General features: G+C 40.0%; 1 protein-coding gene across 3 annotated transcripts in view; it reads right to left on the reverse strand.

Moving 5' to 3' along the window:
- Window positions 1–16844, reverse strand: part of B3GALT1 (beta-1,3-galactosyltransferase 1) — a 426145-nt gene that overhangs the window by 373101 nt on the left and 36200 nt on the right. The gene's annotated exons all lie outside the window — the stretch shown is intronic.

The raw sequence follows: 16844 nt of genomic DNA on the forward strand, positions 1-16844 counted from the left end.
GCAATCTTCTCTAGCACATCTCAAATGAGTTGATTTTCTCTCTATCAGCTGTCTTTTCTGTCCAGTTCTCACATCCATGCATGGTGATAGGGAATAAAATGTCTCATACTATCCTCACTTCAGTGTTCAGGGTTATGTCTTCACATTTTACAATTTTGTCCAGTTCTTTCATAGCTGCCCTACCCAGTCCTAGTTTTCTTCTGATTTCTTGACTCCAGTCTCTGTTTTGGTCAGTATTTGATCCAAAGTATAGGAACTTTTTGACTATTTCAGTTTTCTCATTGTCTAGAATGAATTATTGTAGATCTTCCCATTAGGATAGATATTGGGATAAGTTTCAAGGCAGAACAAAAACAGGTCACAGATTACAGAGTGATCACCAAAACCTGTAGCCCCCTTTACAGCTCCCTGTCCCAGTAATGTTCTGGTTCAGGGAATGCTCCATGCCATTTTTCATCAGCAACCTATAGTGGGGGGCAAAACACACACAATATGGTGCTATCTCATCAGATGTTTCCCTTACATGTAGTAGATTGTCTGTCTGTCTGTCTGTCTGTCTATCCATCCATCCATCCATGCACCCCCCCCCCCCCACACACACACTTAGAAATAGGCCCCAATGAGTTCAATGGGACTTACATTTAGAGAGTAAAGCAATCTTATCCTTGGGAGAGAAAGAGAGATTCAGCAATGGAGCCACATCAGTCACCCTGGCAGCTCACAGTCACCAAGGCAGGATCTAAGGGTCACATAAATTTTAATTTTCTGTCTCTCCAGTGTCAATGGGAAGGAAATAAATAGGCTAGCCCCAGGCCTAGAGTAGTTTCAGGCCAATTATGTGGATTTATTAAACAAATTAGGGGCTTTGGATCCTGTGGGTTCATGCCTGTTCTTGACACACTGCCTGAACACTCCCCCTCCCACTTTTGCTACCTAGACATTTATGCAGTGGAGCTTTTTGCAGGATGGGGTGATGTGGAGCTTCCTGGCAGTGGAGCAACACTTACCTAGCTTCCTATGGCCCCTCAGCCAATAACTTAGGACTGCAACCGCAAGGTTAAGAGAGAAATAAAGGGTGAATGAGCAGCTGGATCCATGTTTCTATTTCCTCCATAACCCAAGAGTCACCTTCATGTTTTGTTTCACTTTGAGTTGTACAATCTCAGCTTAACCCTTTCCCCCAAACACAAGGTGCAAGAATTAAAAAAAAATCAATTGCAACAAACAGAAATTAAAGCTGCCTACATGAAAGTTTAGATAACAGCTTTTGAGAACTGAATCTGAGATAGTCCAAAAAATACCCCCCCCCCCCCCGAAGATGCCATTTTAGTAATGGGCAAGTTCTTTGCTGAGGTGAGGGAACACATTTACATGGGAGGCCATGCTTAATTTTAAAGGCATTCTGTTCCAACCAGTTTAGATGTCTCCCAGCAGCTAATTAGTGGAATGGTGATTCATAGCAAAGCACACAGATGTCTACAGCAGGCCCTCTTTGATCAATTTCTGGAAGCTTTTATCCCATAGTAGGTCAAGAAGTTTGCCGCAGCCTATGTTTTTCACACTCTTGACAGTATTGCCCTGCACAAAGAAATGTAATGATGTTTACTTCAACATATGTATTGCTTGAGGATTGCTGCTACCAGTTCAGTTTGCGTATCGGACAAAACTTGCCCATTTTTATTTCCTGGGGCAAGTGATTGTTTATTTTTAGATGCTCTTTTTTATTCATTCATTTTTATATTTTCTATTTAATATTTTTTTGATGGATGATGCTCTCGTTATACCCAGAAAAACCACTACCACCTGATAAACATGCTCTATTTTTATTCTCATTTACTATCTCTTCAGAATGCAAGAAAACAGTGAGCAGTTAGCTATCTAATTTTGATTTTTTAAAAATCTTGATATATTTTTTTAAAAAGAGCAACTAAATATGGGAAAACATTAAAGTCAAATGATGTGGAACTATGTAACCTGCCACAATTTTAAAACAGAACCTATTGTTAGATGTATCAAATTTTCATGATATGAGTGGGCTAAGAGCAAAGTTAGAATGATGTATCTGTGAGATATGTATTTTTCTTTTGTACAAGCAAATACATTTTCTGCATCGTGGGAGCAAGTGGGGCTTCTCTTACATCAAGATTGTTCATACAATAACAAATCACATAATTAAATCGCATAATCCCAATGTTACCTTGTTGTTTCATGCCTTCAGGTCATTTCCAAATTATCATTATCAATTATCACCCTAAGGCGAGTCCAGCATGTGGTTTTATTGGCAAGGTTTGTTCAGAGGGGGGTTTCCTTTTCCTTCCTCTAAGTCTGAGAGAGTGTAACTGGTTCAAGTTCACCCAGTGGGTTTCCATGGTCTATATGAAATTCGAACCCTAGTCTCCAGAGCTGTAATCCAACACTCTGACCACTACACTACGTTGGTTCTCTGTGTTACCCTTCTACATCAGAAAATCCATTCTCTTAGAATGCCTTCCTTAGAATGCCTAGGAAACACGGATCTGAGCTTTTGCTTCTGCTTTGTTCAGAACTGATAAACAAAAATCTAACAAAGAAAGCAGGTGCTGCATCCCAATCTTTGGAATAAAAAGTTCTCTCTGCAGGGGGAACAATTGATTTATATGTCCTGACCTTGTTCAGATGTCAAACTGAGAGCACACAAGATATTCTATCAGCTTCCAGTGGTGGATTAACACCCACTATGAACCACCTTATTTTTTTCACTTCCAGAAAAGGTTCTTGTCACTGAATTTACCAAAGAGTCTTGCTGGCACAAGTCCTTCAACTCAGTGTCACCTAAATTTGATGTGAGCAAACATTTTAACCACTCCAGCTAACATGGCATCAACTGCATGGTTTTATAGGAGCACAGTAATCTGTTTGTTATGGTCAGCTGGGAAACAAAACAGTCTTCTATGACATGCCTCAAAGTTTTAATGTTTGTAAAAATGAGACTTGTTCACCTAATCACCTGAAATGTGGCATCCATGATCTATTCTACACAGTAAGGTTTACATATCTGCCCTATTTAAAAAAACAAATCTGACAAACACCACCAGAGCTACAGGAAGATGGTAGAATTTAGAGATACAGGTTGCTGCCACATTACAGACTTGATGCAGTTTGACACTGCTTTAACTGTCATGGCTCCATCATATGGAATCCTGGGGTTGCAGTTTGTTGTGGCAACAAACCTCTCTGACAAAGGTTAAATATCTCACAAAACTAATCCAAACATTATCATTTTGGTACAAAAACATGGTGACACTGAGAAGTTATTTGCAGACACAGAGCTGACACAGTACTTTGCCTTTAGTTTAAATTAAATAAGGATAAAATTGATATATGTTTAGGGCTGTTAATGATCAGGAAATTTTTGACACGGCTCCATTGATGCAGCACTTGTAGCAAACTGGCCATTAAGGTCATTGAGATATTGCGAAGGGGAAGGAAAACATAACATTTTGAAGCAATAATGAGATGTGCTTTTCTGGCTTTTATCTCTCTAGTGCTCCATAATTCCATTTCTCACAATAATTCAGGAAGCATTGCTTGAGTTTATCAAAAGCCGCCAGAACTCCAGGACCGTGTCTACCAGACAACTAGATCAAAGAGTGCTTTCCAAAACAGCCAGGAAACATTTGGTATTTGTCCAAGCTAGACATGCATTTTGACAACCTGCAGCAGAATATAAGCACACTACACCCCTTTCATTTTAGCTAGGGTTATAGCTGAGGATGTGATTATAGGGACCTACAGGGGTGTCAAGGTTAAACAGAAATAGCTTTAATTGTACTTTTTTGAACTATAGCTAGTCCAGTTGGCTAAATACAACAAGAACAAACAACACAACTCATCACTTTGTTTGCCTCAGCGATTTCCTCAATGCAGTGTCCAGGTAGTCATTTACCATACAATCCAGAAGAGAAAATGGCTTCCTATTCCGGTTGGAAAAAAGAAGGGGCATTTAAGAGAGACAGTCAGATCATGTGGAGACTTGTTTTACATGCCATTTTGTTCCTTTATACTGGATACATTTGAGCAAACTATTTTTTCCTTCCTTCCAAGGTATATTTTGATAAAGTACCAAGGTTACATCTAGGTAGTGTTACTACATTGTCTCCCCCTCCCCCACCAAACTCTCCAACTTTACATTTTTGCCCTTCTTATCCTCAGTGTCTTGGTCTAGAAACCTTGTATTGTAGTTAGTAGAACATTATTGTTATTTAGTGATAACATGGATGGTTTACTTTTAGAGGATGTTGTAGACACACATATGGACTAGCAATGAAGGCATTGTCCTTTTGGAAGTGAGAAGCAGAAGAGCATACTACAGACATCTTGAGTAGCAACAGCAGCTGCCTCTACAATCCCTTACTGAGCATGTGTGAACAGCAAAACAGAGGAAGGGGTTGCGATAGCATGTTTAAAAAAAAAGCATAGAACAATGAAAGTTTGGCCACCAAATTGGAAATAACAAAAGCAGAAGCTGGTGAAAGAAGAAGAAGAATGGAGATTACCACCTGAAACTTCCCTCCCGATGCTGTTGCAGCTTTTTAAACACCCCAAACAGCAATGATTCTTTTCACATTAACACACAATTGTGAATTAATGACAGGTTGGGAATGCATCTTATCATATTATTGTTCTGTTTACTGGTCAGCTAGCCAAGATTAAGTCTGTAAGTAAGAAGTCTTGCCTTCATTGGGAATGGGGTCTGTGCAGTGAAACCAGTTTCAATCCCCTTTCTCCTGGCTCCTCATGAGTAAGAAGTCTTGCCTTCATTGGGAATTGGGGGGAGGGGGAATGAAGTGAAACCTGTTTAAATACTCTTCTCTGAATTCCTCTGGAACGACCTATCCCACATACTTCAGTAATGGGTTAATTGCGGGACTGACAGCTATTCACAGGATTTTCCCATTCACTGAAAGCTGCAGCAGAAGCACAGATTGACTACAGGATAGCTATTGCCTAGCCATGATGTGGTGCAATAAGATCTGTCTATTACAGTTTCAATCCTGCTTCTATCCTATTTTTTAAGAGCAGTGCAATCATCTCCAGTATCTTGATGCATTTTGGAAGAAGCTTTCAAGGGATCTGTAGAAGGTTTTAAATGTTTTTTGTCTGTTTACGAAGGTTTTACATGACCTATTACTGTACCTTTTCCTTGTGAATATATTGAACTATCTTTCATGGTATAGGATCCTATCCCTACGTTATCCATGTTATTTCTGCCACATGAACCAAATTTTAAAGAAGTAATATCTAGGAAAACATCTACTTCATTTAACTGAGGTATATCTGTATATTCCTTCAAATAAGATGGTGAATTGTGAGGTAAGATTTATACCGACTTGATGGACTAAACCCAAAGAGTGTTCAGCTATGACTCATTGTCATCCTGAAAAGAAAAGAAAAATGATATACCATAGAGTTCTGGGCCTTGTGTTTTTAAACTTATGAATTACTTTCATGAAAGAAAAGAAGATATGCGCTCTACATGGGGCTACCCTTGTATCAAGTTCGGAAGCTTCAAAGTAGTGCAAAATGCGGCAGCCAGGTTGGTCACTTACTCTTCGAAATTTGACCATATAACACCTATTTTAAAAGAGCTACACTGGCTCCCAATTAGCTTCCAGGCACAGTACAAGGTGTTGGTTATAACCTTTAAAGCCCTACATGGCTTGGGCCCGGGTTACCTATGGGAATGCATCTCCCCATACAATCCGCCCCGCACTTTTAGAACAAGTGGGAAGAACCTGTTGGAGGTGCCATCATCCAAACATGTTTCCACTTCCCAAAAAGCTTTCAGCATAGCTGCTCCTAGGGAACAGAATCCCAGAGGAGACTCGCCTTGTTACATCCTTGGAGATTTTCAAGAAGGCAGTAAAGACAGAGCTCTTCTGCCGTGCATATCCTCCTAACCTTTTATGAAGGCCATTGGTACGGACCGAGATCACCTAACCCCGTAATTGACCTCGTGATTGATTGATGATTGATGTTTTATGTTTTTAGCTGTGGTTTTAACTGTAATTAATGTTGTAATATTACAAGTGTTTTTAACTCTGTTGTGATCTCGCCTCGATCCATTGGGAGAGGTGGGAAGATACAAATAAAAACTATTATTATTATTATTATTATTATTATATTATATCAAACTCCAGTTGAAACCTAATTGGAAAGGGAAACTTAAGAAGCAGAGCGCCCCCCCCCTCCAGCCTTGGAGGGTGGGTCCAGGCCTCAGAGGGAGAAAAGAACTGTTGGACCTGATCCCCTTCCCCACCACCATTCCCTTTTCCTTTTGTGTCATGTCTTTTTAGATTGTAAGCCTGAGGGCAGGGAACCGTATCATTAAAAATAATAATTGTAAGCCGCTCTGATAGTCTTTAGGGTTGAAGGGCGGGGTATAAATACCATAATAATAATTAAAAACACCTAATACTTCAAAAACAAGAGTCAGGATTCAAGACAACTTCAAAAGATTGGAAAACCTGGACAAAACAGACAATATGAATTTCAGCAGAGATGAATATAAAGTTCTGACTTTAGGCAGAAAAAAATGGGTGCACAAATATGGAATGGGTGATATCTGGTTTGGAAATAGACATGGAAAATACCACCTACAATGCCTGCATTTACTTCAAGGCAACAAATGTGTTCATCAAAAATAAGTAAACTTTCTTCAGGTAAATGAAACACAGACCACTTACCATCTGTGCTATTTTATATTATTAATTTATCATAGTTTATCTGAACCATCATACAAGGAAGAAATAACTCTAGAATAATACCAAGTATTTTGCTCCAGTAGTCTAGACTTTATTTGTAGCTTCTACTTCTAGTGATATTTTGAATTCCCTACTGACATCAGAAACATATTAAGGGAGAGAGAAAAAGGCAGTGGTTTGTCAACAGACTAATTTCATGTGAAATGTGAAAGGAATTTTGGCAGATTACAAAATATTTTTCTTCACTGAATATCTGACAGAGTTATTCACTTCTGGCTTCAAATTAAAAACTATGATTCAAAGGGCCTTTCTGCAGAGCTAACGTGCAAGTTATTAACATTGTACTGAAACTACACAGCAAAATACCCTGTTTTGTAAACTATATATTGCAGTTGTATGGAACATATGTCCCTCCAGCTGTTGGTGGACTGCAACCTCCATGATCTCATAATTATTCTGAGTGGGGCTGATGGGAACTGTAGTCCAATAGGTCTAGAGGGATACATGTTCCTTACCTTGAAGCTACTGAGCTTATCCAAAACTATAATTTAAAACACTCTTCAAGACATAAAAAAATGAAGTTGTTTCTCAGCCTTCTTTCAGTTTGATTATATATTTAAAAATGTGTCAGTCTTACTAGTGGTGTCAATGTTTTCACAGGATTTTCAATGCCAGTCAACAACAGAATAATGTAAATACATAATATGCATATCCTCCAACACTGCATAGATGAAAACTGAGATCCATGTGGCCAAGCACCATCACAGTGTGGTCAAGATAGCAATCACATTTAATGGGGAACAACACACAAGCTAGAAGCTGTAGGAGCTTGATTTTGCCTGAGTCTACTGGAAAGGGGGAGAGCCTGCTCCCTCCTTTTGTCTCCTCCTGCTGAGTTAACTGAGTGCAAACCAGTTTGGCGCTTTGAACTCACTTTGCAGTAACTAAAGTAAAATGGGGACAAAAGGGGAAAACAGGAGGAAGAGACAGAAACCAGAACATTTTAAAAGCATGTGAAAAGGTGAAATTGCAGAGGATTAGTTGGGTCTGTCCTTGTCAAATCAGGATGGTTGGAGAGTATTGTGAAGGTGATAATGTGGCACTGTCAAAATCTCTTAAAACCTTTTCTCTTTTCCTCTGTGTACCATCGCTGCCAACCATTTGTCACATTGAGACTCACCCACCCAACTACATTTTTCAGATGGCATCCCAATGGGTCTTTTTATCCCACCGTTGCCACCAATATGTGACAGAGACACTCAAACTTGGGATTCTGTTGTCTGTCTCCTACACTCTTGATACCCGATCTCAGCATTACATATTTTCCCCCAGCTTGGCACCAACTATCTAGTGTGTCCCAAACCTACAAGATTTTTCTCAATGTTGGTAGTGTTTTTATTTTTGAAATCACTCCGGACAGTGGCTTGTTGAAACAAAGTATTAGATTTATTTACAAGTCAGGCTGAATACAGTATCTCTTTAGTGGACAGTGTTCACATTGGATACGGTGTTTAAATATTTTATTTGTTACACAGTTTGACAGTTCCTTTAGCTTGTCTTTGTAATTAGTTCTTTATACAGTGGGCCTTCTGTATCTGCAGACGTCATCTGCAGATTTAAGCATGAGACAGAGGAGGAAGAGGAAGGAAAAACAGCTGTGGTGGCAACTGGGGGGAAAGAGGAGGAGGAGGAGGAAGGAAGGAAGGAAGGAAGGAAGGAAGGAAGGAAGGAAGAATGGCTGCAGCAGCAGCCAGTGGGGGAAAGAGGAGAAGGGGGGGGGGGGGGGAGAAAGGTAGCTGCAATTGCATGGTGGCCACAGTTGTGAGAACAGGAGGAAGAGGCGGAGGAGGTGGCAGCCCCTTGCCATGGTGAGGGGCTTTGGGCAGCCGGGAGGGGGCAAAGTCCTATTGTCCCCAATGGTGGCACGACTGCATGGCCAAACCACCGTTGAGTACTATGGGACTTGAGCATCCGTGGATTTTGGTTTCCGCAGGGGGATCCAGAATAGATCCCCTGTGGATATTGAGGGCCCACTGTAACTGTAATTGAGGTCCCAATGGTGTGGTATTTACATGTGCTGTGCTGCTGAAAAGCCACCGCCACTGTGGCAAGGGCGGCCTTTTTCTGCCCCCAAAAGGAGTGGCATTTTGCCATTCCTTTTTGGGCTGGAAAAATGGCAGATCAGGGCCACAGCATGCAGTTGCTGCTGCTGCCCCAATCTGGAGCTGAAAGGGGTGGCATGATGCAGCCCCTTTAGGGTCACCTATTTCAGTCCTGATACACTAGTTGATTGGGTGACTGCCACAATATTCTGAGGATTTGGGCACTTTTATGTATGTGCAATTCATTTGGGAAAAAACCACCTCATTTTTGCAGAATGTTTTCACACAGACTTTGCACAAGACAAACGTTTTGATGCAGAAATGTTTTCTGTGCAAACACCAAGATTTTCAATGCAAACAATTATTTTGTTAAAAAAGTCCTCAAATGTGAAAAATAATTAAAAATGCACAAAAATTCTTGCAATTCCAATCAGCTGGGAGAAAGTTTTTGAAATTACTTAGTTTGTGAGAGAACAAAATAAGCAAAGATTTATACCCTTGGCCCCCAACTAGAGTAAAACAATGGGATATATACATGGGTTGATGTATCATTCAACAACTGATTCAGTGGATCTGCTCTAACTAGGACTGGCAGTTTGATTTAGGATATGATGTAAACCTCTGTTTCATACCCTTCAGCATTTCACAAATGAAAACTGGGACATATGAGATCAAATAAACTCAGAGTGTGGCCAAGATGGCAAAACTTATTAATCAGGGAGAACAGGCATGCCTGATGAGGTTGCCGCAGTTCACTTTTGCTTGAGCCTTCAGGGAAGGGGACATTCCACCCTCTTCTTTCCACTCCCCCTTGCTGATTTAATTGACTTTAAACTTAGTTTAATAATAATAATAATAATAATAATAATAATAATAAATTTTATTTATATCCCGCCCCTTTGAGGTCAATCGGGGCAGCTAACAACAATAAAATACAATACATTGTACATCAAAATTCCCTCCCACCCTTAAAAAATTATTAAATCAATTATAATTAAAACCAACAAATTAAACAACATTAACACATACACATTACTACAAGACAAAAACAAAACAGAACAAAACAAAACAAAACAAATAAAACAGTAAACTATGGTGGCATTTCCAGGGAGGACCTTGGGGACTCTCATGAGAAGAGGATTCCTGAGGCCGGGGTTATCTATCCAGGAAAGGCCTGCTGGAAGAGATCTGTCTTGACAGCCTTTTTAAAGCTGTCTAAAGATGTCAATTGACAGACCTCATCTGGCAGGTCATTCCATAATCTGGGGGCGACAACAGAAAAAGCCCTCTGGGAGGTAGCCGAAAGCCTAGATCTTTGAGGCTGTAGCAAATTCCTCCCAGAGGACCGGAGTGTGTGGGGAGGATTATATGGGAGGAGGCAGTCCCTGAGATAGTTTGGACCCAAACCATTTAGGGCTTTAAAGGTGATAACCAACACCTTGTACTGGGCCTGGAAACTAATAGGCAGCCAGTGGAGGGACTTTAATACTGGAGAAACAAAAGTAAGCTGAGGACAAAGAGGGAAAGAAGAAAGAGAAACTGGGGCATTTTTAAAGCAACTGAAAAAAGTGGATGATAAAGGATTAATCAGGACTGTCTCTGGCAAACTGGGTCATTTGGAAGCTCTGCTGTTCTGTGAGGCTAAATTGGCCCCTTTCTTATAATGTTTCAGCATATAGCAAAAACATTTCCATTTGGGCAAATCTCTGTTTTACTGCACAGATTCCTTTTATCAAAAACCTCTGTTATATCAACTACACCTCTCTCTCTTTTAACATGTTACACTTTTGGAATCTTTTATACCCTTCTCATAAGCACTAGAAAGAAATGAAAAAGAAGTAATTTAACAGTGAATTTACTATAGCCTTTATTACTGGGACTGGTTTTATTAAACTCTATATAATAGTCTTGGAATAACTTTCAAACTTCAAAATTGTCTGCTTTCTACTCAAGAACTACTGGACTCTGGAAACAGATTGCCAACACACACACACTCTGCTACTGTCACAAACTAGAAATGATGAGGCAGAAAGAAAGACGTTTTATGCAAGGCTCACAAATCCTTGACGTTTTCTCCTTTTATTCAAGTGTTCATATAACTAATAAATTCATTTCAAGAATATTAAATATGGTTTCTTATTCTTTTTTGTCTCCTAAAACATCCAGTGTAAGAGTGCATCTGAACAATAGACAATGTTCCTTACCTAGAGTGGAATCATTCAGGCTAGTTCCTGGTCTCAACAAACAAACAAACAGCTTCATTTATATACTGCTTCATACAGTGTCTAAGCGGTTTACAACTGTAAGCAATAGGCCAAAGCCTGAGGACAAAGGACAGCCCTGGTGATGTCATTAACCATTATGTATTAATTTACCAGCCACAGTTACTAACAGCTTGTAAATCAAACACAAACTTAGATGGGAAAAGGAACATTTAATCTAGCCTACTTGCTTTTAGCCAGAAGCTGGATGCAAAGCAGAGCAGAGGATGAACTCTGGCACCACAACAATGAAGAGAGGAGGAGGAACCTAGTTAAGGAAATATATATATTCCCAGGGAGTCTTTTTGAAGTTGCAGCACTGATCAGTTAAGCCTTGCAAACTGTATAAAGCTGCTGGAGCGAGAGATTTGCGCACAACAGTTTCCACTTGCCCAGAGCTGAGCCTTTCAAAACTGGTTAATTTTCATCCTTGTCTCCTAACTAGAGGTGATCCACAAAAGCTGGATACTCAGGACAAGTCCCTAAGATGTGGCACCCCTTTTCATCTCCTAACCATCTTGCCTCCCCACAGGGATGTAACCAGGATTTTAGGAAGGGGGGGCCAGACTAAGTGCCACCATTATAATGGGGCTTGGGTGCGGCAGCGCAGCAGCACGCCCCATTCATTTTTCTAACGGAAGGCGGGGGGTCTGGACCCCAAGAAACCCCCCGCTTGGCTACATCCCTGCTCCCCAGTAGGCTCATGTCTTAAGTACAGGCAGAGGTGAAAATGTCAGGGTTTTTGTCTTCTTTTGTTTGCACTAGCTCTGAGGAGCTATTGGGACACATTACATTGTACTGTACCAAGTATTAGGAGGGGAAATACAACAGACAATGAATGGTTCTGTCTTATCAGTGTTATCTTCACCTCATGCAAATAATGGGCAGCAATATTTATTTCTTTGTCTGTCTGTTTATTTATTTTTATACTCACATGGGCCCAATATAAATAAATTGCTTTGTTATTGCTCATGACAGAACTTTCTTCTTTCACATTGAGCTGCTTTGGCACTTCAGAAAGAATACACAATTAATTTTTTAACAGTTTCATTTCAAGCTGCACCCCAAGCTAGCGTTCGAAAGTTATTTTTTTAAAGTGCCAAGGCCACCACTGTGGGACCACACTCATTAGCAGCTCCATGTTCCAGCTCATAATTCCTCCCCATAGATACCAAGAAACAGAGTACCTCAAAGGGCAATACGAATTCTCTGACAAAATGTGAAGAGCTAACAGCATTAAAAGAATGAATAAGGTCAGAGTGAGGGAGAAGGGGAGGGAAGCTGCAGCAACACAGAGAAAGCCAACATACAAGTGATGTGGAGTCTGTTCCATGCGGAGCAATTTAGAAAGCCCTCAGGTGCATGCAAGTTATCACTATCTCCATATCTTGGTGGCTGGTTTTTGTTTTGGTTTTTTGCTCCCTTTTATATAAAGTGTTCAAAAAGAATACTTTCCCAGCAACTCACCAACTGAGTTGTCTATTGTACACTGCTGCAGATGTGTTGTCTAACTATTCTATCTTGACCCATATTATCTGCTTATTTTAAGTAGCATGAGGAGGCCTTTGAAGGTAATACCCAGCGTTGACCTGTATCAAAGAAATTATTAGCATAGTCTTTTCTATTAAAAGACAGCACAGAGTTTATAGCTCCCTGGCAACTTATTATTTTCAGAAGGAAACAACTTTTTCCTCCTGCAAGTAGACGTACAGTGTTACCATGGCCCCATTATTCTGATTCACTAAACATCACTTAAGGTGGGAAATGTGTAGGTTTTTAAAATATCTAATAGGCTTTGACTTGCTCTCTCACACTGGAAAAGGCCACTAGTAAGATGGATCCATAAAATAAATCAGCACTCCCTTACAACAACAAGGATTCAACCTGGTTGGATTTAGAAGTGGTCCAAAAAGCAGCAACCACAAAAGTATGCCTTAAAGCATTCCCCCTGGCAACTGAATCCAAGTGATAAGCCACCTGTGTCAGCAGCCCATTCATGTTTTCCAAGCCACTATCATTTTCTTCCAAGATCTTCAGTACAGGAATAATAAATCTTCATACCCCACCACAGCATAATGATAGTAATCTAATAGGGAAAAGGATGAATTTTACAAGCAACTAATCTCCCTCCTTCATTACAGGTTCATACTTATTCAGATAAACTTACACTGATGTCAACTCAAAGCTGAGCATCAGTGATTCTTGTTTAAAACACTTCTCTTCAGTGAACCAAACTGGTGTATGTTAAGTGCAGAATCACTGAACAGGGAAATTCAATTTGTGGGAGTGCTCTGAGCATTGCTCCTAATGTGGAAAATATTCTTAATTACAGCCAAACAGTGAGATAGTTCATATTTAATATCTTACACAACAGCAACAGAATTAGGCAAATGGGGAGGGAGGAGAGAAAGTAGTTCTCACATCTCTTTCAGATCTTTGTGCTTCAGAAAAAAACAAGCTCTAACTTACATGTAGGCTGTTTCCTTTTACCACATTAGAGCTATTCAGAAAAGCTTCCTTCAAACATATGTGGCTTGTGGATGTCTGAAAGATGACCTCTTTTCTTATATGAACCTGGCTGGAAACTGAAATACTCAGCTGTGCCCTTATTGTATGTCCCATCACCTTGAGAGGTCAACCACACAACAGGGCTTTTCTGATAGTAGCAGTACAGTTATGGAACTGTTGGTTCCTTCCTTTATGGGCTTCTGATAGATGGTTAAAACAATGCTGTTGTGTCCTGCTTTTGGCTTTAAAACTGGTTTTAGTTTGTTTTACCATAATATTTTATTTCAGTTCTGTTTTTATATTGTAATTTCACAACATATTGCTTTGAAGGTGCAGATGAGCAGAAAAGCAATCTATAAATACCCTAAAGGCACCAGAGCCTATCTCTTTTCAAATGCTAAGCAAGGTAAACCCTGGTTTGGAGACTACCAACTAACATCAGATGCTGCGTAGGCTATATTTCAGAGGGAGAATATGAAGCAATTTTCCCTCTGAAAACATGCCTTGTATCACTTGCCTAAGAGAACCCTATGAAATTAATGGGGTTTCCATGAGTCCACTGGTGGCTTGAAGGCACATACACAGACAAATATTTTGGGGGATAAAGAAGTGGGATTGTAACATTTGCTTCATATTCTCCCTCTGCCCCCTCAGTCAGCCACTGAAAGAAATGTCAGTGGAAGGCTCCACTTTGCTCTACAAGCAGATTTCTGGAGTGTGGCCAGACGTGTGGCTAAAAGGTAGAGTATTATTTCTCCTCCATTCTTCAGCACATGAAATAATCTACCATTACTAGTTGGTGCTGCAAATAATAATGCATCTGTTCTGTTGTCAAAGTTGAAGCAAGAGCAGAAGAGAGCAAAACTGGAAAAATGACATTTCTACCTTGCACAACACTAATGCAAGTTTCTTTAGATAATGTTCACACACAAACACCAAAAGCAAAATAATGCAAACGTAGAAAGACAATATTTTTCTTCGCATGCATTCAACTGCTGTAATGAACCAGAAACAGCAATAGCAGCTTTATTTATATACCGCTTCATACCATACTAAGCAGTCTCTAAGTGGTTTACAACTCTAACCTAATTGCCTCCAACAAGCTGGGTACTCATTTTATCGACCTTGAAAGGATGCAAGGCTGAGTTGACCCTGAGCCCCTGGCTGGGACTGAACACATAACCTTGAGGTTTGTGAGTGAGTGGTTGCAATACCAGCATTTAACTACTGCACCACCAGGGCACAAAAAAGATGTGTGGTATATATTCCATTATACTTTTTGACTGAAATTGGACAATTTGACCATATATTAATAGCAAAAGTGAAATACCTTTTTGCCACTCGCAAGTTGTTAAAGTGTGCGCTGAATATATGAATATATGCTTAAGATGAATACCTACAAATTACTTCATGAATTAATGTTGGGGCAGTTTCTGACATTACATGGTATGACCTGACCTGCTAACTGCATCAGCAAGTTCATTGTGAACAACTACACCAAAGGTGTGAATCACGCAACCTTCAGTCCTGGTCAGTAGAAGCAATGGTGAGGATGGCTTGCAGTTACATTTTCGCAGTAACTTTGGAAAGCTGCACAATTTCCACCCCTGATCTACAAGGCAGCAGGGACGTAGCCAAGGGGGGGGGGTTCTTGGGGTCCGGACCCCCCTTCCATTAGAAAAATGAATGGTACGTGCTGCTGCGCCACCGCACCCAAGCCCCATTATAATGGTGGCACTTAGTCTGGACCCCCCCTTCCTAAAATCCTGGCTACGTCCCTAAAGGCAGGAGCTTTAATGCATACAGGCATTTAGCGATGTACCTGCTCTAAAGATCATTATGGGATATGTGTCATAGTGTGCAGTGCCAGGGTGTGGCCAGCTACTGAGACCTCTTTTTGTAGGTGGATGTGTGACTTTGTAGGTAATTTTCCTGGAGAAGGCTTTAATATTACAGTCATACAACCAGTCCTGTATACATAAAGATACATGTATATCCAATATCCACCAAAGGAAGGGGGGCGGGTTGGGAGAAGGATATGTACGGAAAAAGAGATTAAGAATACTTTTTATGATCCCTTCATTCAAACTTTCTATAAAAATATATTTAAATGATTAGGATCCCTTGAGCAACTGAAACAACTGCTCCTAAGCATCCTTTCCCAATAAGAACAATGCACTTGGCCCTATTTTTCCTTAGCTAATGATGTTTGGCACTATTTTCCCTTATCATATTCAAGATGCCCTGTGAAACCATTAAGTAAGTCTGGTGAGCCCTTGGAATTTGCTGGGGTTTGGTTCCAGGAAATTCTGCCCCATGTATACCCAAATCCATGGATACTCAAGTCCCATTATATACAGTGGGTAGTAAAATGATGTCTTTTATATAAAATGGCCAAATCAAGGTTGGCTTTCTTTAGAGAAAAAAGTAACATTTTCAAACTGGATGGTTGAATCTGTGGAATTAGAGGACCAACTGCATGTTCAATCAACAGACAAAAATGGAGTGACTTAGCCCTGTCTCCTTAACCCCCAATTCCATCACTTTCCTCATGTGGAAATTGACAAATCTGAATAGGAACAAATGGGGTCACAACTAATCCAAAGGGCAAATTCTTTAACTTGGGGGAGCTCTCATATCCAATTCTACCCCTTTAGGCAACACCTGTGTCCTAACAGGTTTTTTTTATCAACAAAGAACACTCAATCAACTATGGCCCATCCTGGATAGAGAAAGCCTGTTTGCTCCTATTCATGTCTTGAGCCCAACATACTGCTGTGAGGCAAGTGACTGGGATTGACCATATAGAATGTATCTCAGCAGCGCTTAACATCTTTTAAAAGATACAACAGTAAGTTAAACTACCAATTATTTCATTTTAGGCTGTATGCCAAGCAAATAGATTACAAAGTCAACTGAAAAAAAAAGGAAAAGCTAATTGAATATTGATCTTACAAAGCTGGAATTGTATTCATGAACACTGGAACATTTTTAGATTACAGTGAAGTGTAGTTAGTTAAAAGTAACAGTTATTTTCTTTTCATTGCTACTTGATATAGTAAAGAACATTCTTCGTGGGCTGACAGAAATGAACACTGACAGAATTTCTGCATAAAGAATCTCTACCTGATCAACTCTGCCATCACTGGTTTAAATTCTATTGTTGGTGCTAACTAGACAAGATCCATTACATCATTTATCAATGATTTATCAATGGGCATTTATCAATG

This window comes from Sceloporus occidentalis, unplaced genomic scaffold (assembly GCF_023333645.1).
Source record: "Sceloporus occidentalis isolate IW3139 unplaced genomic scaffold, rSceOcc1.0.p SCAF_4, whole genome shotgun sequence".
Taxonomy (NCBI): domain Eukaryota; kingdom Metazoa; phylum Chordata; class Lepidosauria; order Squamata; family Phrynosomatidae; genus Sceloporus; species Sceloporus occidentalis.